Below are 19,480 nucleotides of genomic sequence, written 5' to 3' on the forward strand. Positions count from 1 at the left end.
TAATTTTACCGGGTACCGTTATTCAATTTAGGTGTATTGCATAGGATGTGCCAACAATCATTTTTATAACCAGTAATTCCATGATTTTGCTTGGGTAATCCCTTTTCATGGTGAACTTCAGGTCACAACAGTAACTATCAGTTCAACTACACAAGGGTTTCTGAAGACAATGGCTTCTCCACACAAGCAGGTTGTATATAAATTCCAAATAGAACCTGGCATCACCCTGAAGGAATTCTAACTTCACACTGTTGGGGAAATTTACCAAGATGGCTTCAGAGCAGACTAACTACACAACACATTTTTTAAAAAGACACATTTATTCAGCGTGACGATTAGACTATTACATTTAGCAATCAACAGCATGGGCACAAAAAAAAAATCTACATTAATACCCTTTGTTGGAATGCTTTACACTTTCCACAGAAGAGAAACTAAAATGACCTGTTATAAAACTCGTCACAAATAGTCTTTGAGTCTTTTGCCCATACACATGACTATTTGTCTAAAGCATGTCTTCTTTGTAGCAGCTAGGCCCTGCCACCACTGTGCTTGACTGAGTTCACAAATCTGTTACAACCTGTAGTTTCCCTGTCAACTTCTCTGGCTCTCTTCTTCTGATAAGCTTTGTTTCCTGGCAGTAATTAAAATCTTCTGCCACTGTCGTAGCTACTGCTGCTACTGGAACCACCATAGCCACCTTGGTGTCGTGGTTTGGCAAAGTATTGGCCTCCACCACCATAGGAGCCAGAGTTTCTGCCTCCAAAGTTTCCTACCTTCATGGTTCCAAAATTTGAAGATTGATTGTTGTAATTGCAAAAATCATTGTAGCTTCCACCACCTCCAAAATTGCTTCCACTACCACCACCAAAGCCACCTCTGCCTCCATTGTTATAGCTGTCATAGCTGTCACTCCTGCAATAGCCACTGCCCTGGTTTCCATAACCCTGTCCACCACTTCCATAGCCCCTGCTTCCTCCAGAGTAACCAGGGCTGCCTCTTCCATAACCACCATCATTACCAAATCCATTATAGCCATCCCCACTGCCACCATACCCATCAGCACCACAGCTGCCACCAAAGCCACCATGACCACTGAAGTTTCCTCCACTACCAAAGTTGTCATTCCCACCGAAACTATCTCCACAACCACTACCAAAGTTTCCAGAACCACTTTGTCCTCTTTGGCTGGATGAAGCACTAGCCATCTCTTGCTTTGACAGGGCTTTCCTAACTTCACAGTTGTGGCCATTCACAGTATGGTGTTTCTGAATGACAGTCTTATCCACGAAGTCATGGTCATCAAAGGTTACAAAGGCAAAGCCCCTTTTCTTCAATTTTTCTGTACTGTTGAAAATAATCTCTTAGGTGATGTTCTTCTGTGTCTTCTTTAATGCCACCAACAAATATCTTTTTCCCAGTTAAGTGGGCACCTGGTCTTTGAGAATCTTCTTAGACAGCTCTCTTTGGTTCCACAACTCTTCCATCCACCTTGTGTGGCCTTGCATTCATGGCTGCATCCACCTCCTCCACAGTGGCATATGAGACAAATCCAAAGCCCCTGGAATGTTTGGTGTTTGGATCTCTCATTATCACACAGTCCGTGAGCATTCCCCATTGCTCAAAATGGCTCCTCGGGCTCTCATCGGCTGTTTCTCAACCCTCCAATAAGAGCTTCGTCAGCTGTTCAGGCCCTTTTGGAAACTCTGACTTAGACATGATGGCAGGGGGAAGAGAGATTTAACTATGCTTCCTCGGTGGTGTCCACTGGCAGAAAGGTTAATTTTGTAATATTTTTAAATGTTAGTCAAGGTTTATATTCTCAAATGGTTCTTCAGTCTTTGATACAGAAACAGCCTTCCATGTTGTTTTCGATATTTACTTCTGTTTCTCTGATTGTATGTTTGCATTACCACTTCATGATTCACCGCCACCACCACTAATATTTGCATTATTTATTGACTTTCCACTCTGGAATATGCAGATTTCACTGTGTTTACTCCCTTTCCCTCCATTACATATGTGTTTTCTTTCCCTCCTTCCATCTTCCTATATTGTTATATTTCTATTCTCATTAGATCAATATCCAGTGTTTATATTACAATAACTGTAAAAACCCAATACACAGCTAAGTCAGGTAATAAACTCTGGTAATAAACCTTTCTTTTCCTGTACAACTTTTATTTTTTCTCTTGAGTGAATAATTGTCTTGTTTCATTTATTTGGTAGTCTCTGTACTTACCACAAATTCAGCGCTACACTCATTGCCAGTTTTCTAATCTCTTAACCAGATGTTCAGACCTATGAAGTATTTTGTCAGTTTCTTCCTGAAGAAGTCTTTTTCCAGAGCCTTCTGACTTGATCTAATCTGAACCAGGTTCTCGCTATGCCTATTATAAGGCTAACATTCGGGCATGTCCTCATAATACTGGGGTTCCCTTTACCTTCTTTCTGTGTTGGGAGTCCTTGTTGCCTGGATCCAGTGTTTCCCTTTGTTAAGTCTTATTTTTGTGAAGCACATTCTCCAAGAGATTTCTAAGAACCCATGGGCGTAAATTTTTGAAGACTGTGCATACCTGAAAATGTCTTCAATCTTTCCTCACATTTGATTGATTCTGTAACTGGTCATAGAATTCTGTTTGGGAATGATTTTCCTTCTGGATGTTGATAGTATTGCTTCATTGCCTTGTAGCTTGGTGTACTGTTGAAAAGCCCAAAGCCATTCTGATTCCTGACTAAATGTATGTGATGACTTTCTCCATATCTCTCCATTTCTTCTTTGGAAGTGTATAGGATATTCTTTTTGCCCCTAGAATTGTGACTGTTAGGTGTACCTTGGGTGTGTATGTTTTTATCCACTGTGCTGGAACAGGAATAATATTCAGTTTGGAAATTTGAGTTGTAGGAAGTTTTCTTGAATTATTTCATTGGTGTACCTCCCCTCTGGCTTTGCTTTTAGAATTTCTATTATTCTATAAATTCTTCTTTATTTCTGTTATTTAAATGGTCCTTAACTTTTAACTTTTGTCTCCTAATTTTGATCTAATTCATTTTGTTCTTTCTAGAATTTCTCAATTTTGCTTCTTGTTTTTATGTCATTTTTAATGTTTAAAAGCTTATTTTTTTGTTCCTTAAATGTTCTTTTTATTTAAATCTATAATACCCCATCCTTAATGTAATATATTCTCTAATCTCCCTAAGAATATTGATAGCTTTTGTTTGTTTTCATTTTCTTCTCACATGCATAGTCTATTTTCCTCACTGTTTGTTTTGGTCTCTAACTTTCATTTTAGAAATGTTCCTCAGATTTCTTGTAATCTGTGTTATTATGCTAATATGTAAGAGCAGGGAGCTTAAGAATTTGATTGTAAGCACTAGGTATGTGGATGGTGCTTTTTGACCCTGAGTTTTACTATAGGGGAATTTGAAGTAAAAATAAACTATTTTTTTCTCTATGCTTGCATACCACTCAACACAACACTTGTGACACCAGATGTGTGAGGTTTTTCCCACACACCAAGCAATTCTCCAGCAGACACCAACTGTCTGTCTGACTATTCAATTTAATTCTGATACCACAGATTAAAGGTTCAGTCCCACCAGACTGCCACCACTTCAGATGCCAACCACAAGTAGTAGGTTGTTACCTATACTTCTGACTAACTGGCCATAAATCAGGCATTCCCATGATCTTTTTCTTGGGTTCTATTAATTTGCTAGAACAGCTCACAGATGCTGGGAAACACTTTACTTACATTTACTGGTTTATTCATAAGGATATAGTTTAGGATATAGATGAACAGCCAGATGCAGAGATGCATAGGGCACTGTGTGTAGGAAGGCGGCACAGAGCTTCCAGGCTGTCTTTCAGCGCACCATCCTCCAGGCAGCTCCATGTGATCAGTGATCTGGAAGCTCTCTGAACCCTGTCCTTTCAGGTTTTCATGGAGGCTTCATTATGTAGGTGTGATTGATTATGTCATTGGCCATTGGTGAGCAACTAAACTTTCAGCACTTTTCCATTTCCAGGTAGCTAGGTGATAGAGCTAGAAGTTCCAACCCTCTAATCACAAGGTTGGTTTCCCTGGCAAGCATTGCCCATCCCAAGGCTATCCAGGAGCCCACCAAGGGTTACCTCATTAGAACAAAAGATGTTTCTATCACTCAGGAAGTTACAAAGGCCTTAGGAGCTCTGTCTCTGGAACTGGGGTCAAAGACCAAATGTTAGAACAAAAGATTCTCCTGGCACTCCTATCTACAAGAGTATTAGGAGCTCCATCTTGGGAACCAGGGGCAGAGAACATATATTTATTTCTTACTGTTTCACAGTATCACAGAAAGTATAGCAAGACTACTTAATCTGAGCTGTTCATATTCCAAAGCAAAGGATTCTCCATTCTCCTGTCTTGAAGGTGATAGCATGCTCTAATTTGCTTTTTTCTAGGAGTTGATTGGGAAAAATAGCTAGAGGTCTCAGAATCTTTTGTGTGTGTATGTGTGTGTGTGTATGTATATATAAATTGATTCCATCTGTTTTTATTATATACCTCTGTCCTTAACTATGTCTCATTTCTCCCAGGCCAGTTCCTCTGTTTATCTGCTGCAGGGAATAAACCTCCAGCATTCTGCCAGGGTAGAAGAGAAGCAGTAGCCAGCTTAGAGAGGGACCTAAGAATCTGACTGCTTGTTAATTAGTGCCCTTTTTCTTTCCCTCTGACTTCCAGAGGTACCTGGTGTCACTAGCTCCTTACCCTTTTGGTTGTTCTACTGTGTAAATCAGATTGGTCCTCAGCATTCCCCATTGTTGGCCACAGGCTCAGTGTTCTTGGTCCTGCTAAATTGGTTAATGCTGTCACCTCCTCTCCTGTGTTCTCCATCTCTGTGGGTTTATGCCATTTTATGAAATATTTTCCAGTAACATTTTAAAAGGGAGTGAGAGTAGATGCATGGGTTCAATCTACCATCTTTACCAGTAGCAGTTATTCTTTGAGATTTCTTATGATCATCTAAGTAAAAGCCATGTGCTAGATGGAAGAGCAAAATTATATTTTTAAAAATTGTGAATGTATAGGTTTAGTTGCTCTTTCTAAGCCAGCTGTCAAAGAATTGGGAAATCTGGCCTCCAGCCTTGAGTCAAAGGTAAACAGAAATGTATTGACTACTTAAGAAGCATACCACTCTGCTGGGTGCTGTAAGAGCTAAACCTGGATAAATGCAACTTAGATTTCAAGCTTAAAGGTTGTTAGGGCATGTATTCACTTTTAACAAGAAAGACACATATTTAAAAATATAGACTTCCTTTCCTAAATTATTCCCTGCCTCATAAAAGATTAGATCCAGTTCTTGTTAACTGACAAATTTTCTTCTCACTTTTCTATAGAAGTTAACTTCTCTTCCTTATAGGTTTGACAAAAGCACAACTTGCAGTCCCAGTTACCTATTACTTAAAAAACAAAATGGACACATGCACACGTATGTTTATTGCGGCACTATTCACAATAGCAAAGAGTTGGAACCAACCCAAATGTCCAACAACGATAGACTGGATTAAGAAAATGTGGCACATATACACCATGGAATACTATGCAGCCATAAAAAATGATGAGTTCGTGTCCTTTGTAGGGACATGGATGAAACTGGAAAACATCATTCTCAGTAAACTATCGCAAGGACAAAAAACCAAACACCGCATGTTCTCACTCATAGGTGGGAATTGAACAATGAGAACTCATGGACACAGGAAGGGGAGCATCACACTCCGGGGACTGTTGTGGGGTGGGGGGAGGGGGGAGGGACAGCATTAGGAGATACACCTAATGCTAAATGACGAGTTAATGGGTGCAGGAAATCAACATGGCACATGGATACATATGTAACAAACCTGCACATTGTGCACATGTACCCTAAAACCCTAAAGTATAATAAAAAAAAAAAAAAGAAAAAAAAAACAAAATGGAAAGAAAAGTTCACAAAAATTGATTTGATGTTGTGGGTGAGAAAGACAGAATTTTAAGACTTATTCCCTGCAGTGTGACTTTATGGAAAAAAAATGCCTTTAACTGACCTTGGAAGTCAAAAGGGTTTGGAACATCTTTGAAAGAAGATTTTGAATTTTGAACATAACCAAGTTGGAAGGATATATAGAACTTTGTATAACTTTATGATTGAGGCATCCAATGGCTATCATAAATAAAAATTATAAGGTATATTAAAATATATAGTAATAAGTAAGATAGTAAAAATCATGGATCACAGAATTTCAAGGAAAAAAATTACATGTTGTGAGAGAATTCAGAGCAACTTCAGAGATAAATTGATAGTCCTAACGAGCTTGAAGGATAGATAGGATTTTTGACTGGCTGGATTGTTATAGGTAAGAGAACAGTTTGTATCAACACATGGGGAAGGAGAAACACAATGTATTTTCAGAAGTTAGTCTCACTTATTTAGAATATATTTTGAGTATTGAAGGGCAAATGGGCCTGCAGCATATTCAACGTTAAAGCCCAAGACTAACTGCTTCCCCTTCTGTTAGGTCGAATGGGGCTTGGTTAGTTTCTGCTAGCGTGGAGATAAATCATATTATGGCCAGAGGTCATGATGGTAGGAGCAGCCAGAGGAATTCTTGCATTGTGATAAGTATATATAAATTGATAAAGCTGACAAAGGAATTTGCAGTCATATTGTGAGAGATTTTGAATACTGGAGGAGGATTCAATTATGGGGCTTGGTAAACAATGAGGAGTAACTGAAGGTTTTAAAGGAAGAGAGTGGGATTCTCAAAGGTGTGTTTTAAGTAGTGTAACTGGCAGTAGTATCTATTGAGATTTGTAGTAGTATTTGACAAAAAGAGGTGTGGGTCCTCGGCAGTTAGTGGCTATTCCAATATGACCCTCTCATTTCTCTGAAAGCATGTTGTAGATGAGCTGTTAGTTGATAATGTCATGTGGTACTGATAGAATTGAATGATAAGTATGTGTAAGAACTTCTATACCCAGTTCTATGCTAACTGCTACGTATATGGACTTCTGTGTCCAGTTCTATGCTAACTGCTATAAGAATTACAAAATAAATCAAAGACTTGGCATTTTCCATGGAATGTAGAGTATAGAACGTGAGGGGGGGAAATCCCTAATAAATTTAACTAGGTAAAGTCAAACTGATACTTACTATAAGAGCACTTGGGAGCTAAAAGATGGAAGATGCCCACATGACCTGGAGTAGCTGAGGAAAGGGTTAGAACTGATTTGAAGGATGGGTGAAATCTACATGGGTGGTGACAACAAAGTGAATCAATATGAATGAAGACTCTTTGGCAAGAAGGCATTCAAGGACAACAAAGAAATTTGGTCTAAATGAAACTAAGAGCTGGTGTTGGTAGATGAGTAAGAATAGGTTAGATGGGAATGTAAGGCCCATTCGTGAAGAGGCTGGAGAGATGGGCCAAGTGATTTGGGGTAAGAAATAAAATTTAGAATTCTCTCCAACTGAGATTTATATTATTGAAAGAAATCTCAGGAGATTTAATCTGGCAGCAGTATTCATGGATTAGGAGTAGAAGATGGAAATGAAAAGGAGTGTAAGATGCTGTTATGGGAAACAGGTGTGAGAGCTCACAGTATTTAACCATTGACAGTAAGGATGGAGAGATGGAACAAAGCTGAAAGAAAGATTTTTATGGAAGATTGAAAAAGAAATTAGCACCAAATTGCCAGGAGCTAGAAAAGAAAAAATTGAAGATTAGTCCACATATAATGATTGGGAGAACTGGAAGCATTTATTTCTGCAGAAGAGAACAGGGTTGAGAAAGAACATGATAAGTTTGACCTTACACATATTTAATTTTAGATAATAACATATAAACCAAAGGCATATGTCTTTTAACCTATCAGACTGGAGCACAATTGACATGTTCAGGCTAAAGACTAAGGTTTGTTATCTATCAGGATATTATGAAGAGTCAAACATAACTTTAAGTCCTGGTTTTGTTTGGTTCTAAGCTGATAATTTTTGCAAATCAAGCTAGTTTTTACCTCTGGAAAAGAGTTAAAAATAAAATTAGCAGCCCCTTTATTGAGTATATGTTATGTGCTGGACAGCACTTTTGGCATTCCATTGATGTGGTTTTATTCCTGAAAACAGTTATCCTATGAGGTTGGTACTATTGTCATCTCCATTTTACAGATCACAAGTTCAAGGCTCAGAGGAAGCACTTATATAACCTAAGGTCATGTAGCTAGAAAGTGACAGCCAGGATTTGAATGAACCAAGAACTGTCTGTCTCCAAAGCCAGTGCTTTTAACCGATGATGCAATGCTGCTTTCACTGTGCCTCATTATAACATGCACTGTACCCACTCTTAGAATTCAGTTGTGTTTTTATTAAGTGCTTACTAAGTGCTGTACACTGTGCTAAGTGCTTTTTATGCATTATTTTATTTAATCATCTATGAGATCAGTACTATTATTTACAACGAGGAATCACTCATGGGGTGAGTATTTCCATTGCCCAGCTGGGAAGTAGCAAAACTGGAATTTATGGTTAAGTTTATCTGATTTCAAGCCTGTGCTCTTTTTTATTTTTAAAAGTCATTTTGAGTATTAAATAAGATGATAATATAATTATCTTAAGTCATAAACCAAATAGTCTTTAATTAGTAGTGATCGTATTAGTATTAGCAGCAGCAGAATAGCATAAAGGTGATGGTTGAAGCCATGGAGTGCATGGTGCTGTTATAGGGAACGCATTAAGAGAGAAGAACATATTCTAGAGAAAACATTGGGGGATATTTATAACTTAGGAACAGCAGGAGGGAAAGGAGTCAGAGAAGCATAACAATAACTTAGAAAATATAGTAATGTGGAAGCCTGAGGAAGATAATTGAAAAGATTTGAGACATAAGTGGTATTATATGCCACATAAATTAGAAAAGGATAAGGCCTCTGGACTCTCTCAGAAAACTACTACTCATACTAAGTTCTCTATATCAGTAAACAGAACTACCATCTATCCACTTTCCAAATGCAGAAAGCTGAGAATTTTCCTAAATTTCTTTTTTAACTCTCCTCAATCCTCCATTCAATTAATTGTTAATTTTGATGGAGTTCAGGGCACTACCCCAAAATATGCCACCTTGACATTCGAGAAAACAGCAGAAGCAGGAAGGCCACTTTCTGACCTCCCTCCATTCATTTTATGGCCCTGAAGTGGGCCATAAAAGAATCCTTTGACTTTCCCCTAAGTCATAAGACCTTCATTCCGGAGCCATCCTCTCTACACCCAGAGGAAAGGAATGTCACACAGGGATACAGAAAAGAATCTGAACTAATTGGCCTTGCTGAGTTCTACCCCAGTTTATTGCCATTAGATCATACCCTTTTGTCCTCCATTCATAGTTCTGCACAACTCTAAAAAAAAAAAAAAACACCGTTTCCTGTTTCTTTGGATCTTCATTCCATTATGAAGTCTTCCCATGTCATATAAAACTTATTAAATACATTTGTATGCTTTTCTGCTTTTCTTTTCTAATTCATCTTTTGTCATAAGTTCCTCAACCATGAACCTTGTGATGGAAGAGGAAGAGATACTACATTTTCTCTCCTACAGTTTCAGCCTCCGAAGAAAATCTCTCAAAATATGTACTCTCTCCTCTCCATCCCCACTGCTACTTGCCAGCTTGGGAAACCTTCACCTTCTGCCTAGATTCCTCCAGCAACTGCTCAGTTCTTTTTGCTTCTAGACTTACATCCAGGCCCATTCTCCATCATTCATCCAAAATGATGTTTCTAAAATGCAGATGCAATCAGGTCAGTTTTTTGCTTAAAACCTCTCCATGGGTTCGCTCTGACCTTAGGATAGTGACTTAGCATGGCTTATGAAGCCGTGTAAGACCTGTCCTCTGTCTAGACTTTCAGCCTTGTCTCACTGCCATTACTCATCCAGTTATGCTCCAGCTATGCCAAACTCATTTAAATTTCTAGTACCTATCATGTGCTCTGGGATTTAACACATGCAGTTTCTTCTAGAATACTCGTTCTTTCTCTCTTGCCTTCTCTCTTCCCCCTTCCATCTTTCAGGGTTAACTTAATCCTTTAGAACTCAGCTTCAGTTTTATTTACTTTAAGACTTTTAGCTTCCTTTTAGATTGGTACCCTGCTTTATACTGTCACAGCATTTCATGCATCTGCCAAAATAATCACTACCCTATGTTGTAATTGCTTATTTAACTTTCGGTCTATACAAGACAATAAGCTGTTTTATGCAGGATACATGGCTGCTCCTGTTTTTATCCCTAGTACCTAAAACAATACTAAACCTAGAATAGATATTCAATAAATACATCCTTAATAAGTGTTATGAATGAATTATCTTCTATGTTAAGAATACCGTTTATAAAATGAAATTGTGATTTTTGTAAACCTCATTGTTTCCTCTAGGTGGAGGTGGAAGGTAAAGAAGTATGAGTTTCGCTTTTTTTTTCCATTTTAAAATGACTGACAGATAAATGAGACTGATTTAAAAGAAGAAAAAGCTGGATTTAATAAGAAATTCAACAATTATGATTATTACAATCTTAGGGAAATCATGATGCTCTTAGCCATTCAGTTCAATAATCAGCAGTATTCCAATGGAGCTATCATGAATACGAATATTTATCTATATAAATAAGTGTGCCAGAAAGAAAATAGATTCATGTAAGTAATTTCTTTTTAATTTACTAGGAATTCATTTTTAAAATGCTGAAACTCCAAGGCATTCTTACAAACCATGAAATCACCCAAGTTAGCCACATCTGTTCAAATGTTTTTAAAAGCTTACCCTAACAGTAATTAGATGGCAACCCAATTTTCACCGTCTCTAAAAGAGAACACAGCACAGTTTAGATATATGTGACATTGCGGTTGGGATCAAGATGGCCGAATAGGAACACCTCCAGTCTACAGCTCCTAGCGTGAGCGACGCAGAAGATGGGTGATTTCTGCATTTCCAACTGAGGTACCAGGTTCCGCTCACTGGGGAGTGCCAGACAGTGGTTGCAGGACAGTGGGTGCAGTGCACCGTGCGTGAGCCGAAGGAGGGCGAGGCATCGCCTCACCCGGGAAGCGCAAGGGGTCAGGGAATTCCCTTTCCTAGTCAAAGAAAGGGGTGACAGATGGCAGCTGGAAAATCGGGTCACTCCCATCCTAATACTGTGCTTTTCAACGGGCTTAACAAACTGCACACCAGGAGATTATATCCCACACCTGGCTCGGAGGGTCCTACGCCCACGGAGCCTCACTCAGTGCTAGCACAACAGTCTGAGATCAAACTGCAAGGCAGCAGCGAGGCTGGGGGAGGGGCGCCCGCCATTTCTCAGGCTTGAGTAGGTAAACAAAGCAGCCCGGAAGCTCGAACTGGGTGGAGCCCACCACAGCTCCAGGAGGCCTGTCTGCCTCTGTAGGCTCCACCTCTGGGGGCAGGGCACAGACAAACATAAGACAGCAGTAACCTCTGCAGACTTAAATGTCCCTGTCTGACAGCTTTGAAGAGAATAGTGGTTCTCCCAGCATGCAGCTTGAGATCTGAGAACGGGCAGACTGCCTCCTCAACAGGGTCCCTGACTCCCGAGTAGCCTAACTAGGAGGCATCCACCAGTAGGGGCGGTCTGACACCTCACACGGCCGGGTACACCTCTGAGACAAAACTTCCAGAGGACTGATCAGGCAGCAGCATTTGCGGCTCATCAATATCCACCGTTCTGCAGCCACCGCTGCTGATACCCAGGCAAACAGAGTCTGGAGTGGACCTCCAGTAAACTCCAACAGACCTGCAGCTGAGGGTGCTGACTATTAGAAGGAAAACTAACAAACAGAAAGGACATCCACACCAAAAACCCATCTGTACATCACCATCATCAAAGACCAAAGGTAGATAAAACCACAAAGATGGAGAAAAAACAGAGCAGAAAAACGGGAAACTCTCCTCCTCCAAAGGAACGCAGCTACACACCAGCAACGGAACAAAGCTGGTCGGAGAATGACTAACGAGTTGAGAGAGGAAGGCTTCAGAAGATCAAACTACTCCGAGCTAAAGGAGGAAGTTCAAACCCATGGCAAAGAAGTTAAAAACTTTGAAAAAAAATTTGATGAATGGATAACTAGAATAACCAATGCAGAGAAGTCCTTAAAGGACCTGATGGAGCTGAAAACCATGGCATGAGAACTACGCGACGAATGCACAAGCCTCAGTAACCGATGCGATCAACTTGAAGAAAGAGTATCAGCGATGGAAGATGAAATGAATGAAATGAAGTGTGAGAAGTTTAGAAAAAAAAGAATAAAAAGAAACGAACAAAGCCTCCAAGAAATATGGGACTATGTGAAAAGACCAAATCTACGTCTAATTGGTGTACCTGAAAGTGACAGGGAGAATGGAACCAAGTTGGAAAACACTCTGCAGGATATTATCCAGGAGAACTACCCCAATCTAGCAACGCAGGCCAACATTCACATTCAGGAAATACAGAGAACGCCACAAAGATACTCCTTGAGAAGAGCAACTCCAAAACACATAATTGTCAGATTCACCAAAGTTGAAATGAAGGAAAAAATGTCAAGGGCAGCCAGAGAGAAAGGTCAGATTACCCACAAAGAGAAGCCCATCAGACTAACAGCTGATCTCTCGGCAGAAACTCTACAAGCCAGAAGAGTGGGGGCCGATATTCAACATTCTTAAAGAAAAGAATTTTCAACCCAGAATTTCATATCCAGCCAAACTAAGCTTCATAAGTGAAGGAGAAATAAAATACTTTACAGACAAGCAAATGCTGAGAGATTTTGTCACCACCAGGTCTGCCCTAAAAGAGCTCCTCAAGGAAGCACTAAACATGGAAAGGAACAGCCGGTACCAGCCACTGCAAAAACATGCCAAATTGTAAAGACCATCGAGGCTAGGAAGAAACTGCATCAACTAATGAGCAAAATAACCAGCTAACATCATAATGACAGGATCAAATTCACACATAACAATATTAACCTTAAATGTAAATGGGCTAAATGCTCCAATTAAAAGGCACAGACTGGCAAATTGGATAAAGAGTCAAAACCCATCAGTGTGCTGTATTCAGAAAACCCATCTCACGTGCAGAGACACACGTAGGATCAAAATAAAGGGATGGAGGAAGATCTACCAAGCAAATGAAAACAAAGAAAGGCAGGGGTTTCAATCGTAGTCTCTGATAAAACAGACTTTAAACCAACAAAGATCAAAAGAGACAAGGCCATTACAGAATGGTAAAGGGATCAATTCAACAAGAAGAGCTAACTATCCTAAATATATATGCACCCAATACAGGAGCACCCAGATTCATAAAGCAAGTCCTTAGTGACCTAGAATGAGGCTTAGACTCCCACACAATAATAATGGGAGATATTAACACCTCACTGTCAACATTAGACAGATCAATCAGAGAAAGTTAACAAGGATATCCAGGAATTGAACTCAGCTCTGCACCAAGCGGACCTAATAGACATCTACAGAACTCTCCACCCCAAATCAACAGAATATACATTCTTCTCAGCACCACACCACACCTATTCCAAAATTGACCACATAGTTGAAAGTAAAGCACTCCTCAGCAAATGTAAAGGAACAGAAATTATAACAAACTGTCTCTCAGACCACAGTGCAATCAAACTAGAACTCAGGATTGAGAAACTCACTCAAAACCACCCAACTACATGGAAACTGAACAACCTGCTCCTGAATGACTACTGATACATAACGAAATGAAGGCAGAAATAAAGATGTTCTTTGAAACCAACGAGAACAAAGACACAACATACCAGAATCTCTGGGACACATTCAAAGCAGTGTGTAGAGGGAAATTTATACCACTAAATGCCCACAAGAGAAAACAGGAAAGATCTAAAATTCACAGCCTAACATCATAATTAAAAGAACTAGAGAAGCATGAGCAAACACATTCAAAAGCTAGCAGAAGGCAAGAAATAACTAAGATAAGAGCAGAACTGAAGGAAATACAGACACAAAAAACCCTTCAAAAAATCAATGAATCCAGGAGCCAGTTTTTTGAAAAGATCAACAAAATTGATAGACCGCTAGCAAGACTAATAAAGAAGAAAAGAGAAAAGAATCAAATAGACACAATAAAAAATGACAAATGGGATATCACCACCAATCCCACAGAAATACAAACTACCATCAGAGAATACTATAAACACCTATACACAAATAAACTAGAAAATCTAGAAGAAATTGATAAATTCCTCAACACATACACTCTCCCAAGACTAAACCAGGAAGAAGTTGAATCTCTGAATAGACCAATAACAGGCTCTGAAATTGAGGCAATAATTAATAGCTTACCAACCAAAAATAGTCCAGGACCAGATGGATTCACAGCTGAATTCTACCAGAGGTACAAGGAGGAGCTGGTACCATTCCCTCTGAAACTATTCCAATCAATAGAAAAAGAGGGAATCCTCCCTAACTCATTTTATGAGTTCAGCATCATCCTGATACCAAGGCTGGCAGAGACACAACAAAAAAAGAGAATTTTAGACCAATATCCCTGATGAATATTGATGCAAAAATCCTCAATAAAATAGTGGCAAACCGAATCCAGCAACACATCAAAAAGCTTATCCACCATGATCAGGTGGGCTTCATCCCTAGGATGCAAGGCTGGTTCAACATACAAAAATCAATAAATGTAACCCAGCATATAAACAGAACCAAGGACAAAAACCACATGATTATCTCAGTAGATGCAGAAAAGGCCTTTGACAAAATTCAACAACGCTTCATGCTAAAAACTCTCAATAAATTAGGTATTGATGGGACATATCTCAAAATAATAAGAGCTATCTATGACAAACCCACAGCCAATATCATACTGAATGGACAAAAACTGGAAGCATTCCCTTTGAAAACTGGCACAAGACAGGGATGCCCTCTGTCACTACTCCTATTCAACATAGTGTTGGAAGTTCTGGCCAGGGCAATTAGGCAGGAGAAGGAAATAAAGGGCATTCAATTAGGAAAAGAGGAAGTCAAATTGTCCCTGTTTGCAGATGACATGATTGTATATCTAGAAAAGCCCACCGTCTCAGCCCAAAATCTCCTTAAGCTGATAAGCAGCTTCAGCAAAGTCTCAGGATACAAAATCAATGTGCAAAAATCACAAGCATTCTTATACACCAATAACAGACAAACAGAGAGCCAAATCATGAGTGAACTCCCATTCACAATTGCTTCAAAGAGAATAAAATACCTAGGAATCCAAGTTACAAGGGATGTGAAGGACCTCTTCAAGGAGAACTACAAACCACTGCTCAATGAAATAAAAGAGGATACAAACAAATGGAAGAACATTCCATGCTCATGGATAGGAAGAATCAATATCGTGAAAATGGCCATACTGCCCAGGGTAATTTATAGATTCAATGCCATCCCCATCAAGCTACCAATGACTTTCTTCACAGAATTGGAAAAAACTATTAGAAAGTTCATATGGAACCAAAAAAGAGCCCGCGTTGCCAAGTCAATCCTAAGCCAAAAGAACAAAGCTGGAGGCATTATGCTACCTGACTTCAAACTATACTACAAGGCTACAGTAACCAAAACAGCATGCTACTGGTACCAAAACAGAGATATAGACCAATGGAACAGAACAGAGCCCTCAGAAATAATGCCGCATGTCTACAACTATCCGATCTTTGACAAACCTGACAAAAACAAGCAATGGGGAAAGGATTCCCTATTGAATAAATGGTGCTGGGAAAACTGGCTAGCCATATGTAAAAGCTGAAACTGGATCCCTTCCTTACATCTTATACAAAAATTAATTCAAGATGGATTAAAGACTTACATGTTAGACCTAAAACCATAAAAACCCTAGAAGAAAACCTAGGCAATACCCTTCAGGACATAGGCATGGGCAAGGACTTCATGTCTAAAACACCAAAAGCAATGGCAACAAAAGCCAAAATTGACAAATGGGATCTAATTAAACTAAAGAGCTTCTGCACAGCAAAAGAAACCACCATCAGAGTGAACAGGCAACCTACAGAATGGGAGAAAATTTTTGCAACCTACTCATCTGACAAAGGGCTAATACCCAGAATCTACAATGAACTCAAACAAATTTACAAGAAACAAACAACCCCATCAAAAGTGGGCAAAGGATATGAACAGACACTTCTCAAAAGAAGACATTTATGCAGCTAAAAAACACATGAAAAAATGCTCATCATCACTGGCCATCAGAGAAATGCAAATCAAAACCACAATGAGATACCATCTCACACCAGTTAGAATGGCGATCATTAAAAAGTCAGGAAACAACAGGTGCTGGAGAGGATGTGTAGGAATAGGAACACTTTTACACTGTTGGTAGGACTGTGAACTAGTTCAACCATTGTGGAAGACAGTGTGGCGATTCCTCAGGGATCTAGAACTAGAAATACCATTTGACCCAGCCATCCCATTACTGGGTATATACCCAAAGGATTATAAATCATGCTGCTATAAAGACACATGCACACGTATGTTTATTGCGGCACTATTCACATTATCAAAGACTTGGAACCAACTCACATGTCCAACGATGATAGACTGGATTAAGAAAATGTGGCACATATACACCATGGATTACTATGCACTCATAAAAAATGATGAGTTCATGTCCTTTGTAGGGACATGGATGAAGCTGGAAACCATCATTCTCAGCAAACTATCACAAGGACAAAAAACCAGACACCATATGTTCTCATTCATAGGTGGGAATTGAACAAAGAGAGCACATGGACACAGGAAGGGGAACATCACACACCAGGGACTGTTGTGGGGTGGTGGTAGCGGGGAAGGATAGCATTAGGAGATAATACCTAATGCTAAATGACAAGTTAATGGGTGCAGCACACCAACATGGCACATGTATACATATGTAACAAACCTACATGTTGTGCACATGTACTCTAAAACTTAAAGTATAATAATAATAATAATAAAAAGATATATGTGAAACAATAAACACACTTTTATAGAAATGAAAATTATATTATGAAATAAGTTTTTAAAGAAATCATATTGCCTTTTTTTAATTATTATTATTATACTTTAAGTTCTGGGATATATGTGCAGAATGTGCAGGTTTGTTACATAGGTATACACGTGCCATGGTGGTTTGCTGCAACCATCAACCTGTTATCTACATTAGGTATTTCTCCTAATGCTATCCCTCTCCTAGCCCCCGACCCCCTGACAGGCTCTGGTGTGTGATATTCCCCTCCCTGTATCCATGTGTTCTCTTTGTTCAACTCCCACTTATGAGTTAGAAGATGCAGTGTTTGGTTTTCTGTTCCTGTGTTAGTTTGCTGAGAATGGTTTCCAGCTTCATCCATGTCCCTGCAAAGGCCATGAACTCATCCTTTTTTATGGCTGCATAGTACTCCATGCTGTATATGTGCCACATTTTCTTTATCCAGGCTATTATTGATGGGCATTTGGGTTGGTTCCAAGTCTTTGCTATTATGACCGTGCTGCAGTAAACATACGTGTTCATGTGCTTTATAGTAGAATGATTTATAATCCTTTGGGTATATATCCAGTAGGGTGGCTGGGTCAAATGGTATTTGTAGTTCTAGATCCTTGAGGTATCGCCACACTGTCTTCCACAATGGTTGAACTAATTTATACTCCCACCAACAGTGTAAAAGTGTTCCTATTTCTCCACATCCTCTCCAGCATCTGTTGTTTCCTGACTTGTGAATGATCACCAGTCTAACTGGTGTGAGATGGTATCTCATTTTGATTTTGATTTGCATTTCTCTAATGACCAGTGATGATGAGCTTTTTTTCATGTTTGTTGGCCGCATAAATGTCTTCTTTTGAGAAGTGTCTATTCATATCCTTCACCTACTTTTTGATGGGGTTTTTTTTTTCTTGTAAATTTGTTTAAGTTCCTAGTAGATTCTGGATATTAGCCCTTTGCCAGATGGGTAGCTTGCAAAAATTTTCTCCCATTCTGTAGGTTGCTTGTTCACTCTGATGATAGTTTCTTTTGCTGTGCAGAAGCTCTCTAGTTTAATTAGATCTCATTTGTAGCTGTTCCTTCTCCTCATCCCTGCGGGCATAGGGGTGGTAACAGCTATGCCAGTGGTTCTCAGTGAGGGGTGGTTTTTTATTTTATTTTTATTTTTTTGAGACGGAGTTTCACTCTTGACCCTCAGGCTGGAGTGCAATGGTGTGATCTTCCAGCAAAGCTGAATTTTTCTCTGAGTACTTGTGTCTATTAGAGCTTGAAGCTTGTAGAATTTAGAGAGGCCACAGAAGATATTGTAAGGATTTAGTCATACGATTTCTTGGTTCCTCAGCCATGGAAACCACTGGGTTCTTTATCCCAATTTCTTGACTTGGAACCTATGTGTCAATACTGGTGAATCAGTAATAGAAAGGGAGAAGAGATTGTGCCTATTCATTTATAGAGGCAATATCACTGTTGCATCATTAGTGTGTAATGTTAAAATACAGAGTACAGTATATTTGGTAAGCTTCAAGAGACCAAGAAGATTGTCTCGTTATCTTGTTTACTTTTGAAACTTCATTATCTAGCAAGGCCTGGCTAATAATTATTTTTCAAAAAGTGTTTGTCGAAGAACTGACTGAACGAATGAATGTGATAGAAATATTTTATGTGAATTGAAAATATCACTGGGTACATCCAGATTTTAATAAGTCTCCTCTTGAATATATGAGTCTTTTATAATGGTAATATTTTGGTTTAACATAGCAGCTTACATCACTTTACTAGGGACTAACAGAACCACTTCTATAAGATAATAACCATACCAAATTTAATTTAAAAATCTAGTTATTCTTTGGTGGTGGATTACAGAAATTATGCAGAACTTCAGTGAAACATTTTCTAATAAAAGAATGCTAATAAATGATAAGGTATACTCCCCACATAAAGAGAGTGGTCATAAGTTATAAAGGTGTGATTAGAAGGTTCATTTGGTGGAAAGTTGTTAGAAAGGGTGGTTAGCACAGAGTAGAAAGGAGAGTGCTCCCCAGCACTGATGCCAGACATATGCCAACCAGATAGGAGATTTTTTTACTCTCAGTATCAAGACTATTTAAATGGTATGGCTTATATTTAATGCAAATCATAGGTTTTTTTGTGTTTTGCTGCTTGGTTTTTTTTTTCTTTTTTTTAATTTCAGGTTTGATTAGACAAATTTGTAAGTTACCCAACCTTTCTTGTAGTTGGACCTTCTTAAGGCTTGTCTGCAGCTTTGGAACTTTACTAGTTCTCAGTGCCCTTGGAACTTTCCTAATAACAACTGCAAGCATAATAAACATGTATTTGACTTCCTTTTGTTCACGGGCCTAAGGAAAGGCCTTATATTGCTTTTTTGTATCCTTGAGAAATTCTCTAAACACAGCATTTTCATTCCCTTCCACTTAAAGGCAAAGA

General features: G+C 39.0%; 1 protein-coding gene and 1 pseudogene across 3 annotated transcripts in view; one reads left to right on the top strand and one right to left on the bottom strand.

Moving 5' to 3' along the window:
- Nucleotides 1-19,480, top strand: part of DPH6 (diphthamine biosynthesis 6) — a 227,167-nt gene that overhangs the window by 149,030 nt on the left and 58,657 nt on the right. The gene's annotated exons all lie outside the window — the stretch shown is intronic.
- Nucleotides 441-1,719, bottom strand: LOC116481614 (heterogeneous nuclear ribonucleoprotein A1-like; annotated as a pseudogene).

This window comes from Hylobates moloch, unplaced genomic scaffold (assembly GCF_009828535.3).
Source record: "Hylobates moloch isolate HMO894 unplaced genomic scaffold, HMol_V3 SCAFFOLD_14, whole genome shotgun sequence".
In the NCBI taxonomy this organism is placed as follows: domain Eukaryota; kingdom Metazoa; phylum Chordata; class Mammalia; order Primates; family Hylobatidae; genus Hylobates; species Hylobates moloch.